The following is a 17255-nucleotide window of genomic DNA, read 5'->3' on the forward strand; positions in this document are numbered from 1 at the left end:
TTTCATCATTATCTATTTTTACCCTATTTATTTTATACTGTAAATTATTCTTCCAGATCTGCTCATTTTATTCTGCTTCAGTTCATACACATTTTTCCTTGTCTCTTTGCAGTCATCTTTTTTGTTGATTTATTAACAGCAAGATAGTATTCCGTTATTCACATACCACAATCTATTTAGCCATTCTTCAATTGATGGGCATAACCTTATTTCCAATTTTTTCTTACCCTCTACAAAAAGAGCAGCTATAAATATTTTCTTACGTACAGTATGATTTTCTTCTTTCTTTTGTATCTTTAGGAAATAGGCCTAGCAGTGACAGATCTAAATCAAAGAGTATGTGCAGTTTAATAAGTTTTAGGACATAGTTCCAAATTGTTTTGCAGAAAGACTGGACCAAGACACCTATAGTATATTAAGGTGTCTGTTTTCCCACAGCCCTCCAACATTTGTCTTTTATTGTTTGTGGTCATCTTTGCCAGTCTGATGGGTATGAGGTGGAATCTCAGAATTGCCTTAATTAGTATTTTTTCTAATTAGTGTTTTAAAGTATTTTTAAAAATATGGCACCAAATAGCCTGTTTTTCTTCACCCCTTGCTCCAGTATATTGTATTTGTGTGTGTGTGTATATGTGTGTGTGTGTGTGTGTGTGTGTGTGTGTGTAAGCACACACATTCACACATTCTCAACAAATTGGTAAGACTTTCAACTTAATTGACCATGTTAATGTCCAAAATAATAATAAAAATTATGTGATTTTTATCGATACAGAAAATGCTCTGGAAACTTGTGCCATAAGGCAGGGAAAGGGAGAGAAGATAGAAGCAAGCATTTATCAAGTCCTAAATGCTTTATAAATATTACCTCATTTAGTGTTCACAATAATCCTGTGAGATAGGTGTTTTTATTACCCCCATTTTTCATTTGAGGAAACTGAGGAAGAGAGAGGTTAGTAGGGTCATACAACAGGTAAGTGTGTGAGGTTAAATTTGAATGTGGGTCCTTCTGACTCTGCACCCAATATTCTGTCTACTGGACTACCTATAGTTGCCTCTAGGTCCTAAGGGTTTAGTTACTGTACCAGTTTATTCAAGAACTACTTGAAGTGATAACAGTTTAGTATAGAGGAAAGAATACTGACATAGAAGCCTTGCTGTTTGGTTTCTAGACCCAGTTTTGGCAGTAACTTTGTGTCTTAGGACTAGACAATTAACTTCTTTGGGCCTCATGTTCATTAACTCTCCAAGTTCAGACACCTAACTGAGTATATGCATATTTTGGTTTGTTAAAGAGTGTCGCATTCTAGAAACCAGGGAGTATTTCAATTTTGTTTTTATGTCCCCAACTCTAGTTCATTGTCTTGTACCTAGTACACACTTGCAAGACAAGATTTGAATTGAACTGTTGGTGAATTTGCTATAATAGCTTTTGTTACAGATCAGATATCTGACATTAGTGAACTATTAGTGAGAAAATCTTGTTTTATAAACTCAGATCAGCAGTTTTATAGCAACTTAATGTCTTATAGTCACTTGTTCAGGGTTACCCAGCCTCATCTGTGAGTGGCAGTATTTGGACCTAGGTCTTTCTGACTGCAGAGTCAACCCTTTATGCACTGTATCACCATATTAAGGTCAAACTTGTTTCTGTCTTATTTTTCAAGCATTGCTATTTATCTCTTGAGATATTTATTGTGAATACATCAGGATGATGCCATACCAGTCTTTTTGGTGATTGTGATCAAGTACAAGAGTCTATGAAATCATGGTCTTATTTGAAATTTTGTCCAAAGAAATAGAACTGATATCCTGCCTTGACAGAGTCTGGGGACTTTTCCCCTTCAACTGAACATAATAGTAGATTTATCCACAGCTAATGTCTTCTGGGGCTGACCAATGCTGGGACTTGTGGAGAACGGACAAATTTATTGCTGGTGCTAGCTGTTAATACAGACCACTCTTGTTGTTTTGGGAAAATTTAAGAAAGTGTATGCCAGAAAATTGGTAGTAGTCATAGTTTTTTTATTTTTATTTTTGTTTTTATGTATTTGGGGGGAGGAAGAAGGAGGGATATGAATAATTGCCCTTATGAAAAAGTATAGAAGTATGATCTTTTGACTTTTTGAGCTACATCTGTAATGAAATAGAAAGACAGGATTGTGGTTAATCCTATTTAACAAGATGATCCCTCACTAAATACATCCCAGGCTTTGTTCCTCAACTTTGTTTTATACTGAATAGTTATTTAACTCTGCTTTGCAGATTCAATCTGCTGTTTCTAAAGGTGGGGGGAGACTTACATAGCATAAAAATGTGTTTCAATTTCCTTCACAGTGTACAGAATAGTCATCATATTAATAAAAATCATTTGGGAATTGTTAAAAATAACAATGTACACTTGAATAGGCTTAGTCTATCATAATAGATTTATGGAAAATGACGTTTTCTAAAATGACAATCTTGAATTTAAATAATAGGTCAAGGTTGAAATGAATTATTATGATATGGCAGAATCTTTATATCTAGTTGAATGAAACATTTTCATTCCTTTTGAAACCTATATTGATTAGATATTTTATGCAAGCTCTTTTAGATGGTGCCGTTATATTTAATGAAGTACGATAAGTACCACAGCTGGGTCTTGGAATAGCTTTTGGTTCTCTGATCACTATTTCTAAGGTTACTTACTGTGCTTTGAATAAAGAAAACTGTCAGTGGTATGGAACCTTCTGGCATATTGGCCCCTACTTCTTCAGGGTTTTTTTCCACTTGTAACCCTGAGTCTAATATCATATCTCATTAGAATTTGCTTATGTTCATAAGGGCTGTCAAGATAATATCCTACAATAGAGTCTCTATAGCTTTCAGGCTATATAAATATATTATGATGAATTGCAAAGATCACTGGGTTTAGATTTGGAATACCTAGATTCATATTCCAGTTTTAACACTTAGTGACTGTGTGACCCCAAGCAAATCATAGGCCTTTAATTTCCTTATCTATAAATTAGGGATCATAATACTTTCAGTAAACCAATCAACATTTATTAAGAATCTATGTGCCAGGCACTGTGCTAAGTACTTGTATACAAGCTACTTCACAAAATTGTCAGAATAAAAATATTTTGTAAACTTTGAAGTATCATAAAATTATTGTTTTTTTAATGATGATGATGGTGGCATGAGAATGGGAACTTTTGGAGATTCTATATCATTACTAATGTTCAAGCAGCAGCATCTCTTAAAAAAAGGAATGACAGTGCAAAGGAACATAGAGGATCTCGGTGATGACCTATGCCCAAGAGTTAGCATAAAGAAGATGAAGTGATTAAAATGTCCATAGCCTTTGCCCCAGAGATTTCACTACCAGGCATATCCCCAAGGAGGTTACAGAGAGCAAGAAACCCCTTGAAACGCCAGAATCTTTATAGAAGTACTTTTTGCGTTAGCAAATAATTAGGTACAAAGTGGATGCCCACTAATAGAGGAGTGGCTAAACAAAATGTGGAACATGAATATAATGGAATATTATTGTGCTTTAAGAAATGCTAAATATTGTGAATATTAATATTTATGAAAAGATTTTCATGATCTAATACAAGTAAAATAAACAGAGCCAAGAAAAGAACATACTCAGTGACTGCAATAATGTAAATGGAAAATGTAACCACTACACAATCAGTGGTGAATGATGCAAAATTAAGAATTACAAGCAGGGCTCCAAGGAGAAGAAGAGAAGACATTTCTATCTCTACTTCTCTGCAGAGCTGGGAAGTCCACAGTCATGTGAATATATTTTCAGCTTTTTAATGTATTTTGATAGGTTTTGCTAATTTTTCTCTTTTTTACTTTAAAATATTATTTGTTATATTGCCTGTATTGGAGGCGAAAGGGAAAGGGTACTGGGGGAAACTTGATAATTAAAAAAAAACAAAAGATACTAATAAAACTTTTTAAGTGACACAAAAAGTAAAAACATGTGGACTGATTTCTTTGATTTCCTGAGTATAGGAAATTCCAGATGAAGGAGACTCCCTCTACAAATACAGTTCAGTACCTTCTTTCCACCTTGCAGTCTTAGAGAGTTCCTGAGACCACAAAGAGGTTAAACTCAAGGTTACATAGTCAGTATGTGTCTGAGGTAGAATTGGAAGCCTGTTTTCCTAAGCTGTTCATGACTGTGTCATGCTTATTCTCAAAAAGAAGCATAAAGATACCAGAAAAAAAATGTAGGAATGGAAAAGAAAGTGGATGACATATGTGTTAAGACAAAGTAACAACAAATAGACAGCTTATGAGTTAAATGTAAAAAAAAAAGGCTCAAAAGAAATCCTCTTACATAAATGAGTGAACTTTCTATGGAGAGTCCATAAGAAAAACCAAAACAGAATCTCACCATATGAGAAGCATGATTGAATGGAAATGCCTGTATGGAAGTGATAATTGATCCATTGACTTGAAGTATGGGAAAAAATAAACAACTGGTACTTCTGTGGAAAGAGTTCTGGATTAGCAATTCTCATTTAGCAATTCTTAGTTTTAGTTTTTCTAGGATGGGAGCCCAACCTCATATAGATCTATGCAGCTTTAGCATCAGAGAGTGTGCCATTCTTATTACTTCATAAGGTGGGTGGGGAACCTGCAGCCTTAAGGCCACAGGTGACCCTCTAGGTCCTCAAGTGTGGCCCTTTGAATCCAAACTTCACAGAACAAATCCCCTTAATAAAATGATTTGTTCTGTAAAACTTGGAGTCAGTCAAAAGGCCACACCCAAGGGCATAGAAGGCTACATGAGGCCCCAGGGTTCCCCACCCTGTGGCTATATTAACATACACACACATACACACACGCACTTTTTTTCTGATAATGTTACATTATCTGATACCAAAGCAATAGAGGTGTTCTGATTCTAAATACAATGCTCTCTGCACTTCACCATAATATATTTGAGGTGAGGTCCCATGTGTAGTGAGAGCCATTCCTCACATGTGGCATGAAGTTGTCATTGTGTATCTAGAACCCTGCTCCAAGACAAAGTTTGATTCCTGCTAGGAATGGAACCAGAAAGTTGGGGCTAAATGGTTTAGCTACTCTGCTCCCCTCAGAGACAGGGGTTACTAGGCTAGAACTCCACCTGTTGGCTACCTTAAATATTATTAGTCTAAAGGATGTGGTCAGGTTCAACTTAACTTCTGATTACAGTTTCATTCTTGGAGGGAAGAGACAGAACCCCAGAATTTATATACAAGACCTGACCCCTTTTCCCAGCAAATGTCATAGCACTTAGCCAAGAAACCCATTTATCCAAATCATAGCAAAAAAGAAATCAGAGAAGGTATGCATAGGAAAATATATACCAGACAGTACAGAATGAAGGAACTCTCCTGTTGGGAGTGAGGTAACTCCACTTGACCAAGAGTCCTAGATTTAACCCAAGAGGAATAGCCCTGAAGTTTCTAGTGTAGCAAACTGGGTTTAGGGATATAAAGAAGACTATCAGCTTCTTTCTTTTAGGTTTCTTCTCAGTCATCCATCTTCCTTCTAGAAGCTGGAAGCCAGAAACACCAGAAGTAACTTGAAGTATGTTGAGAACTCAAAGTGCCTTGAGAAGAATGAGAAGACTGAAGATATTAAAGGTCCAGTGTCTCCAACATTGCTTCTCCTACACGGCTGGGCATTCATGTCCACCATGGAGGAGAGCTCCATTCTTTAAGACTGGGCTTACATTTTTATTTTCCCTGGAAACAAATAGTTTTCCTCATGTATCTCCTCATGTGTTAAAACTATATACTAGGAAGTCTAACTTGAGCTGTTATGGCTCACATCTCAGTTTTACTTAGGGCAGTGATGAATATGGCTAACGACAACAAAAACGACAAAAAAGCTTATCGTCTGAAAATACCAAGCCCCAAAATATCATTCTGTGATTATATATAATACCACGAGGCAGATTTAGATATAAATTCCACTAGGACTCAGAATTTGTTTCTGTTTATGTTTCTATATGATATGTGTGTGTTTGACTAACTTTTCATCCTTTTTTTACATATATTTTGTATATTCTTCCTTTATCACAGTCTTGCCTTTCAACCTAATTGGCAGGCCCAGTGCAATTTCTTGGCATAAAGAGTTCCTCCACCCTTGTTAACTTGGTTTCTTTAGAAATTTGAAGATTTCCCGTTGACCTAGCAATACTGAGTCTAGGACTGTATCCCCAAGAGATTATAAAAATGGGAAAGGGTCCCACATGAACAAAAATATTTATAGCAGCTCTCTTTGTGGTGGCCAAAAACTAGAAATCAAGAGGATGCCCATCAGTTGGGGGATGGCTGAATAAATTGTGGTATATGAATGTAATGGAATACTATTGCACTATAAGAAATGATGAACAGGAAGACTTCAGAGAGGCCTGGAAAGACTTATATGAACTGATGCTGAGTGAAAGGAGCAGAACCAGGAGAACTTTGTACACAGCAACAACCACAGTGTGCGAGGATTTTTTCTGGTAGACTTGGAACTTCATTGCAATGCAAGGACTTAAAAAATTCCCAATGGTTTTTTAAGGCAAAATGCCTTCCACATCCAGAGAAAGAACTATGGTATTCAATCACAGAATGGAGCAGATCATTTTCTCTTGTACTGTGTTTTGGTTTGTTATATAATTTCTCCCATTCATTTTAATTCTATATAACATGACTATGGTGAAAATATATTTAATAGGAATGTATGTGTAACACCTGTATAAAATTATATGCCATCTCGAGGAGGGAGGGGGAATATAAGGGAGAGGCAAGTGAATGGAGGGAAAAATAATCTAAGTTATATGGTAGTGGTTGTAGAACATTGAAAATAAATAAAAGAAAAAAGAGAAAAAAAGAAATTTGAAGAATTAAAAGAGGAAAATGGTCAGAGATCTAGTTGTCAGAGATCTTTATATTGATTATTGTCATCTGGGGAATGTCAATCAGTGTCTTTTAAAAGGCAGCTAGGTGGCAAGTGGATAGGTGATACAATGAACAGAACTCTGGGTCTGGAGTCAGGAAGACCTCAGTGCAAATGTAGTCTTAGTTACTTATTAGTTTTGTGATATTGGGCAAGTCACTTGATCTCCGTCTGCCTCAGCTGGCTTATTTGTAAAATGGGGAAAATAATAACATTTATCTCCCAGGGTTGTTCTGAGAATAAAAAGGTGAAAATATTTGGAAAGCCTTTTGCAAACTTTAAAGTGGTATACAGATGAGAGTTATTATCATTTTAATAAATTAAAATGAGAATCTCAACAATAAAGGTCACAAAGGTGACGTGAATCATTCTTTAATGTAGCATTTTTAGATTCTCACAACAAAACTATGAAGTAGATTCTGTAATCTCCATAAGGAACCGGAGGATTGGTGAAGTCCAGTAGATTGTAAGTGGCACTACTGAGATTCATACCCAAGTCTTCAGACTTCTAGTCCATTGTGAACTATCCTACAATCTGTGAAGTCACTGTCCAACTCTCACTCAAAACAAGTCAAATGCAAGTCATGTCATTATTTCTCTGATGGCATGGTCTTCTTCGGCAATGAAGGACGAACACACACACACACACACACACAAAATCTGTGATCTTTCACCCAGATGTTCACGTAGCCTATCCTGTTGCTCTCATACACTATGTCCCATGTCATAGCAATAACACACACACATATTCAGAGAATATATAGTGTAGAGGAATACTGAAATATTCAAGAAAACAAAGAACACATTTTAGATCTGGGCAAGACCTAAAGTATGACCAGTTTGTGGATTTTTTTCTCTTGTACATGCTACATAACAGCAGCTCTTAAAGAATCAAAAATAAGTAAGTTCCCATTTTTGTTTTGCTTATGGGTGAAGAGATTGGTTTCCATTGATAACAGTTAGAATAAAAGTAATATGTCTTCTGATGCACTGTTCTAGCCATTAGGCAAACATTCACAGTTATGTAAGTAACCCTATTGAGAAGAGACTCCCAAACAGCCTTGGTGTCAATCCAATCTGTAACTTTTCTGCTGATAAGGCAAAACAAACCTACACAAATATGGAAGAAATTAGCCATGGCAGCAATCAACCCACAGGCCACACAATTGAACACAATGGTATATTATACTCAAAAGAATCAAATGCAGAGTGATCTCCCACCATGCTTATGCCACTAATCAGCCTATTATTTATTATTGATCAATTTTCTTTTACTGGACAGTGATGTACAAATAGCTATAGAATAAATTGTAACAGAGTACAAAGAATGGTACCGATGGGGGTGTGTATAAAAGTATTTTGAGGAAATAAGCAATTTCATCTTCAATTATATTAGAGATATTTGAATTTCCTGTCTGTAACTGTGTGATCATAGGCAATTCTCACCTTTCTGGAACTCAGTTTTCTCATCTACAAAATGAGGGGGTAACAATAAGAATTATCACCATCTTTTAATCTAATGATTCTTTTACTTCTCTGAAATACAACTCTGTTTGATTTATAGATTTTCTCAGTCAAAATTTAGGTAACTCAGGAATTCTTCTGCCAGATTGCATGAACAGAAATCCTGACAGTTTGACTCTGAAGTTTATAATGCTTCAATCAAATCTTCCTTGTCTTGTCTCAAAGATAATAAGTTTCACTAAGTAAGCTAAGCACCAACTTTAGGAAAATTAAGTCTTAATTTGACTTTGTTAAGTTTTAGCTTTGTTTTAGGAAGTAAAACTTTCTTTTAAAAGTAAGGATGATTTTATGGAAATTAGTACCTTCTGTAAAGGCATATGGAAAGATCTCACAGGTATTATTTTGTTCTTCTGTATGTGTCAAAGGAACAATAACCAGTATATAAGCCAAACACACATTTATGAAAAGTTGGTATAATATGAAAAAAGTAAAGCAAATTCTCTTACTTTAAAAGGGAAGTTGTCTTTTAAAATATGTAAAATTAGATCCTGATACTGTCAGAACAAAGCAAGAATAGAAATAAAATTAATATTTATGTAGGTGTACTGGAATATGCATCCTACAACCCAATTATGTAACTAAGACAAAATAAGTTAGTCTTGGCATAACATCATTGGGACATGTAGAAGAAGAAGCATGGTTGTATAATTAGACTCCATTTTGCAAGTCGCACATTCCACCTACACAGTACTGCAGAAAGAAAGAAAGTAAAAAAGGATTTCTAAGGAATAATGACTAGCAGCTGTTTGAAATTTCCTCCTTTGAAACTTTATTTTCTATATTATGCATGGCATCATTTGGGTAACTAAACAGTTACCTTTCTCTTACTTTTCAAAGGCCTTGACCTTGAAAGTCTTTTGTGTGTGTGTGTGTGTGTGTGTGTGTGTGTGTGTGTGTGTGTGTGTGAATATATACTATTTTACTTTATGAAGGATTCATTAGCTCTGTTGTCCCTTAAAAATTCTATCAAAAAAATCAAGGAAATGAGGTTGAAACTACAGAGGCTCTTTCTGAGGATCTGAGCTGATATACTCTAGGCATTCTTTCCTGCCATCTAAATTCCACAGCAAGTGCCTTGCTTATGTATTTCTGGGAAGATTTCCTGACCTCTCAGAGCATCTGTCATTCTCTGGGAATTCTCCATAGCAGTTGCCTTTAACTTGTCTGAACACCCTCCCCTTCTACTTTCTAGCTACACCCTTTTATCAGATGCCGTGCGATAACTCACTTCCTAGGCTGAACCTATGAACAGAAATAACCTACCTAAACTCATTCCTCAGTGATTCACATACTTCCACTTTATCATTCTTTTCTATCCATGATTCTGAAATTCTGGGGGGTTACCATTGTTCAAGCCTAGTTCTCAGTCCTTTCTCCCTTCCTATTTCCTATTTTTCTTCTTTTCCCTTATAGTCATTACCCTCAACCCAGTTTCCCACTCCAATTACCCAACACCAATGTCCCACTGTAAGTCTAGTCATCCTTTCATCATGCTCTTTGGAATGCCTGTGCCACAGTGACAAAAAACTGTAATTTCACAGTTCCTTAACTTACTCATTTCACACAACCCGCTGCACACCACCTCTGATACATGTAAAGATGATACCCTTGATCTTGCACTCACAAATACACCATTTCCATGTTCATTAATTCTGAAATCTCTTTTTAGGATCAGAATCTGTTGTCATGCAACTTCTCCCTGCGTCTCACATTTTACTCCATCTTCTGATTCTTGGCACTTTCCCTGACTCTGCTGTGTCTGGGACTCTCTGTCTCCTCACTGCTGCCTTTTGGCTTCCCCTATTTCCTTCAAGTGTCAGCTAAAGTCTCACCTTCTGTGACAAATCTTCTCAGTCCTCCATAATCTTTCTACCTTCCTTCCAATAGTAACCCCAATTTATTCTGTACATATCTTGTTTGTACATAGCTGCATGCATGTTCTCTCCCATATTAGACTGAACTTCTTGAGAACCAGGACTTTTTCTTAAATGTTTTTTGGCTTTTTATCTCCAGCACTTGGTATGATAAATGACATATAGGAGACACTTAATAAATAGTTGCTGACTGATTTTAATTATCTCAGTATTTCATGAAGGAAAATGTACAGATTAGGGGAAGAAAAATCTCTCAAAAATGTATTAGGAAAGTTGGTCTAAAATAATTGCTTCATATTTAGCACCATCCTGAATCTTTAGATAATCCTATGATTGAGTTCAACCATGGTGATCGATAGGGAGTTGTACTCTACTGAGAAAACAACCTCTGTAAACTCATGGTCACTCATTTGTATTTCTTTCTTTCTTTTTTGTGACCAATAAGGACCAAGTATGAATTCTGAGCTTTATTTGAGATTTAAATGTATGCTACTGCAAGGCATAGGGCACATGAAGATTTTTCACATCTGTACATGACTAAAATTGTTTCATGTTGTCTTTTACATGCCAAAGTGAATTTTGGAAATGCATGAAACTGAATTTTTATGTGATTATGGTAACACTGAACTCCCTAACACAGTATTGTAGATTTAGAAGTATTCAAGACAAAAGATAATCTTTATTTTGCTAATAAGTATATTGTTCCTGGGAGTGTTCTATTCCACTAATGGATCCGACATCACCTTGCTTCCTTATTTAGTATTTGAGATGTGATGAGATAAGTTTCCTCTGGCTAATATTATAGCTAACTGTCCTTGCACACCATCCATTTGTGAAATGAAACTTCAAGATCTGAGCCTTTAAGTTTTCCTCCCAAGCAGTGTAGGGGCAAATGGCCAAAGATACCAGAGATGTTGCACACTGTGGCAACATTCCAACTTCAAACTTAGTGTCCTTGCACTGATGTCAATGGGAGTAATCATAGAATATTGTGGAGACTAAAACTGGTGTGACAGCCCATGTCCCCTGATTCTATTACCAGTCAGGTTCCAAACTATTCTTTTTCATTTTTTTTTGTTGGTCCTGCAGTCAGAATGGTCAAATTCTACTGCAGTTGTTTACTAACTACATTATCATGGACAAGTCACCCCCATCTCTTTGATCCTAAGTTTCCTCTTCTAGAAATTTTTGCTAAAATAAGTCTGGGAGCATCTCAGAAAGTTTTATCTTTAAGATCGAATAAGATATAATCATCTTCAGATTGACAGAGATGACAAAAAAAGGCAAGGATGCGTTGTTGGAAGGGTTGTGAGAGGACAGGTACACTAATGTACTCTCATGTTAAAATTAATATACTCCTTTGAAATTATATAATATAAATTCAGTTTATATATAATCTTTTTTATGTTTCTATGAATATTAAAGTGAACATATTTTAAGTGCTTTTAAGTTGAAAATAAAGAAAATATTTTAAAAGATTTAGTAAGATAATTTATATAAAAGATTTTGCAAAACTTAAGATATACCAGTATCAACTATTAATATTAGAAATTCTGCTATTATTCTTTTATATTTAATGTTATATGGATTATTATTATTAAGCCAGAAGCGAAACATAATGTTCCTATTACTTGTTGTCAGGCTTTGAATTACCTCTCATTTAAGTGTAAATGGTTTCTGGTTTAAAGATGAGAAATTAAAATTATTTAAGTTCCAAAATAAATGTTGTTAATTTTCATTATTTAACTAAATATATAGCAGCCCTGCTACCCTACAAAATCACATATACCAAATTCTTGAAAATTTGCCTCCTTTGAATATGAAACAAGCATTTTAGGACATTCAATACATATTTGCAAGAATACAAAATGAGTAATGTTCTAATTCACTACATTACAAAAATAATGATAGTACTAGCAGGCATGTGGATACTTCATTATTTTCATTTGAATAATTAATCCTTTAACTCAATTTACTCTGGTCAATTCAAGTTAAGAAACATTTTAAACTAAGTACTATGGTAGATAAAGTTTTTGTTTTCAGCATGTTGATACTGTGTTTGGGGATATGTGTATCTACTTTAAAAAATGTGGAATAATTCTAAGGATATGAACACATGCATATAAAAATGCATAGGTGAGATTATGTGGTACCAATTTTGTATAAATGCTGGAGGAATGAGAGTAATGGAAAATGGTTTTTAGTTATCTTGGTAAGACTTCATGGAAGGGTGGTCATGAGGTAGACTTAAAAAAAAATCATAGATTTAGATTGTCAAAGAAAAGGGGAGAAAGTGATAAGACTAACAGTGCTGTCCGTATCAGGATCTCTGGGTGTCATCAAAAAGGACCCTCATGAAAAAAGGATTATCTAGATAAAAGATGGCCAAAAGAAATGAGTTTCAGCAAAGCATGGCAAAAGGCTATAATCATATTTAAAGTCATAGAATGAATCATGTAACTGGGGATCTTTTAATTGTATTTGATTATTTAGAGTCACATTTTGTTAATATTTACTAAAACTAATAACTATTTCATCTTTTAGATCGGTAAATCCAAGCATATTAAGTTACTTAAACCAGAGAATGGTAGCCAAAATGAAGGTTTTCATATATTCCTTCAACAGAATCTTTACTCTGGCTTGTTTTTGCTTTAGTGCAGGAAATGTATGTGATTTACAGACTAGCAGTTGTAATTTTATTACAAAATCTTTTATACTGAAAGAATTGCCTCTTAGTGATAATCTGTCCATAAGTTATCTCAACACGTCATGGTATATTAGTTACATTTTGTCTACTCAAGTTCCTTATCATGTTATACAAGAGACCTCAGCTTCTTAAAGTGTGTGTATGTTTGTCCTTTGGTGCTGAAGAAGACCGTGCCATCAGAGGAATGATGACATGAATTGCACTTGACTTTGTTTTGAGTGAGAAAGGGCTGTGCAGGTCACCAGCCTCACCTTCTCCTCCAGAGTCATCTGAATCCGGTGACCAGATATTCATCAGGATGAGTGGAGACGATCCAGGATGAGTCAATTGGGGTTAAGCCCAAGGTCACACAGCTAGTGAGTGTCAAGTGTCTGAGATGAGATTTGAATTCAGGTCCTCCTGACTCCTGCGCTGGTGCTCTATCCACTGCACCACCTATCTGCCCTAACTTCTTAAAGTATATCTCAGTGTACTACAAAGTTAGTATATCACAAAATGTGTTTTTATCAAATTGTAAAGGTTTGACAATGGATCTGATGTCTTGTTCAAAGACCACCCTAGATAATTTCAGAGAGACTTGTTACCATAAAGTTGATCACTAGGTGACTCAAATAAATCCAACATTTATTAAGTGCCTACTTTATGCAAGCTCCTGAAGTAGGCTATGGGGAATGCTTTATTTTTGGCTGTGGCAATGTATTTATAGTTGTCTAAAAAAGAGACTAGTACAATAACAAAGAGAGGTAAAAGATGACTTTAGATATTTGGGGTGAGCTCAGTCATACCTTTGTGGAATGAGTCAAACATGTATACATTAACAATTTAAGGAAACTGTATGTAAAACTAGCACCAAATATATCAAAGGAACTGGCAAACAAGTAGCCCAGACAGATGCTAAAGTAGACTTGAGAAATGGTATGTTAGCCATGTATAAAAGATGACTACAGTGGGATGGGATGCTTGAAGTTGTACCTTAGTAGTAGCATTCCTGAAGATTCCTAAGTCAATTTTTTTTTGGTATCTTAGTGCTTGCCAGAATCTCCCACTTTCACTTCTGTTATCACTTATAAGCTGAAGAAGTAAGATTCACACCTCATTAACTTTCCTGTTATTGAGGAATTCTGGTATCTTTCCTTTTTATCTTTTACTTTAAAAAATTTTAATATTTATTTATAAATTTTGATTTCCAGATTTTCTTCCTCCTTACAACCCCTCCCCCACCCTGAGCTGGCAAGCAATGTGGTATCCATTATACATGCAAAACATATTTCCATATTAATCATGTTGGAAAAAAGCAAGAAAATATAGAAAATCAAAATAAAATATGCTTTAATCCATTCTCATAATTCATTGGCTCTCTCTCTGGAAGTAGATAACATTTTTGATCATGGGTTCTTTGGGATTTTTGTGAATCATGCTGCTTATCAGAGTAGATAAGTCTTTCAGAGTTGATCATTGTTATAATATTGGTATATACTCTGTTCTCCTGGTTCTCCTCATTTCACTTTGTATCAGTTCATATGTTTTCCCAGGATTTTCTGAAATTATCATCCTCATCATTTCTTATAGCACAATCGTATTCCATCACAACCATATACACAACTTGTTCAGCCATTCCCCAACTGATATTCAGCCCTTCAGTTTCCAAGTCTTTGTCACCACAAAAAGAGTTGCTATAAATATTTTTTATATATAGGTCTTTTTTCCTTTTCTTTGATCTCTTTTGGATCAAGAGTAGTATTGCTAAGTCTAAGAGTATGTACAATTTAATATCCCTTTGAGCATAGTTCCAAATTGTTTTCCGGAATGGTTGGACAAGTTCACAGCTCCAACAATTCATTAGTGTAGTTATTTTCCCACATCCACTCCAGCATTTCTCTTTTTCCTTTTCTGATTTATTGCCCAATTTAATAGATGTGAGGTGCTATCTCAGAATTGTTTTAATTTGCATTGCTCTAATTATTAGTGATTTGGAGCATTTTTATAGGACTACTGCTAGCTTAGTTTCTTCTGTTGTATCTTTTCTTAATGTAGTTTACCTTGTTCAGTTACATTTTTAAAGGAGGAATGTATCAAGGAACATGATAATACTTTAAAAACTTGTAATATTTTAAAAGAAATATTTGTTGAACACATGAAATGAGTAATTATAATAAGATATTCTGAAAAAATGGATATTTTTCTTTTTCTCTTCTATGTTGTTCTGCATGGAACTCTCTGATCAATTACCCAAATATATAATTAGCTCTGTTTTTTTCTTCATTTGAATTATTAAATCATATGAATGAAAGTAATAGTTTCACTTTTTTTGTAACAGAGCATTAGTTATTTTCTTGCTGGAGTGTTCTTTGCTGGTCACTTGGTTTCTGTTGCCTTGGAAATACCTTTACAACTTGATCGTGGCAAATTTTCCTCATGGAGTTCTGTAAAAGAAAAATCCAGAGTCATTTATTCTTACTGCAAGATCCATTGACAGGAGATACATATTTTAAAGAAGAGTTGTCCTATTAGTTAAAATATAGACAGACATACTGGACTTTTGTCAATATCTCAGAGCATGGAACTAATGAGGTCGGTGTTATTGTGAGCCAGTTAACTTTCCTTAGTTCACTGGCTACAGATGGAACTTCTAGTCCCCATTGTTAGTACTTATAATTGAATACTGTTAGTCCTAAAGTGATAAAGAAAGTATGGGTAATTTAGTGTATAAACATCTCTGCTTCTGAAAATGCCATTCCTAGCACAAAGTCTTACTTATTATGAGGTCAATACAAGTTTTCATGGACAAAAGATAATACACATGACAGTAATTTGTTGTTTGTTGGGATACATATAGTTAACCAACTATGTTACTGACTTAATGGATTGATGAAATTTGTAAAATTATGATGGGAATTGAAATAATAAATTTAATCTTTCTATTATACTTATTTCACTTCAAGTTAATAGAAATTTTCTACTAAGTACTTCAAGCAATATAGTAAACTTCTACTGATCTGATTGAGGATATAAGGATATGTGCAACTATTTGAAATACTTTTGCAAAATTGCTTTTTTTTTTTTTTTTTTTTTTGAAACTGTCTCTCTATTTCACCCTGGCCAGAAGTGCAGCCATTCTTGGGCTTGATCTAATGGCTGATAGATGCGTAGGCTTTAAACCTGCTCTATTTCGGACTTGAGCTGGTTCACCACATTGGGTGTTTGACTTAACGTGGATTCTCGGTGGGCTTTACCCTTACTGCATGCAGCTCAGAACTGTGGTGCTTCAGGAATCCACCAATTTTAGGCACCCCACTAGTAATGATTATCATGTCCAACTAACTTGGAACAATTTAAAAGCAATAGACAAACAAAGTGTGAGAAAATGTGGTTCTAACTCTGTGTAAATTGTGTAGGAAGGTTTTTGGTACCTTGGTAAGATTTCCTATAAGACATTGGACTAAAATTTATAAAAATCCTAAAAGAAAGAGAATTCTGAAAAGATGGTAGAGTAGGTCAGAAAATTTCAAGTGCTCAAGGTTTTCCTCCACAAAAGAAATAAAATAGCACCTCTGGGTGAACACAGACTGATGAAAACAAGTAAGAGTAGGGGCAGAACAGAGGTCCTCTTGGAGCAATGGGAGAAGACCTGAAGAAAAATCCCAGGACTGCATTTCCTCTGGATGAAGAGTAATCCCTCCAGGCTAGGTTCTACTTTAACAACTAGCAACAAGCTGCTTAAACCATAAGCAGCAAGTCCTGGAGTTAGCTGGGTTAGTGCCCTCAGTCCAGGCCACAGGAACTTTTACCCATGGTATGTTGAGGGGAGTTGGGTGTCTGAAATGGGTTAGATGTAAGGAATCTTTGCTGACAAGGAACACAAGACCCAGCTGTGCTGCAAAGAGCCTGGGGGCAGGAAGGAATCATCACATGCCCTGTGAGTACAGAAGCAGTGGGGCAGAAAGCTTCTGGCTGCGGGCACTTACAGAAGGCTGGAGGTCTTGGTTTGAGTTCAAGGTCAGAGGGGAGAACTGAAGAGGATCAGAGGCCAGAGGCACCATACGTCATGCCCATACCTCACTAGAGGTGATTATAAAAACTAAATTATTACCAAAAAAAAAAAAAAGTCCAGGCAAAGAAGAAAGAATCCAACCACAGAGAGCCACTATGGCAATAGAAAAAACCAGAGTTCATCTTCAGAGGAGGATGCTGAAGCAAAGAAATCCTCT

At 35.4% G+C, this 17255-nt stretch overlaps 1 protein-coding gene across 3 annotated transcripts in view; it reads left to right on the forward strand.

Moving 5' to 3' along the window:
* Positions 1 to 17255, forward strand: part of PLCB1 (phospholipase C beta 1) — an 891415-nt gene that overhangs the window by 146088 nt on the left and 728072 nt on the right. The gene's annotated exons all lie outside the window — the stretch shown is intronic.

This window comes from Notamacropus eugenii, chromosome 1 (assembly GCF_028372415.1).
Source record: "Notamacropus eugenii isolate mMacEug1 chromosome 1, mMacEug1.pri_v2, whole genome shotgun sequence".
Lineage (NCBI taxonomy): Eukaryota > Metazoa > Chordata > Mammalia > Diprotodontia > Macropodidae > Notamacropus > Notamacropus eugenii.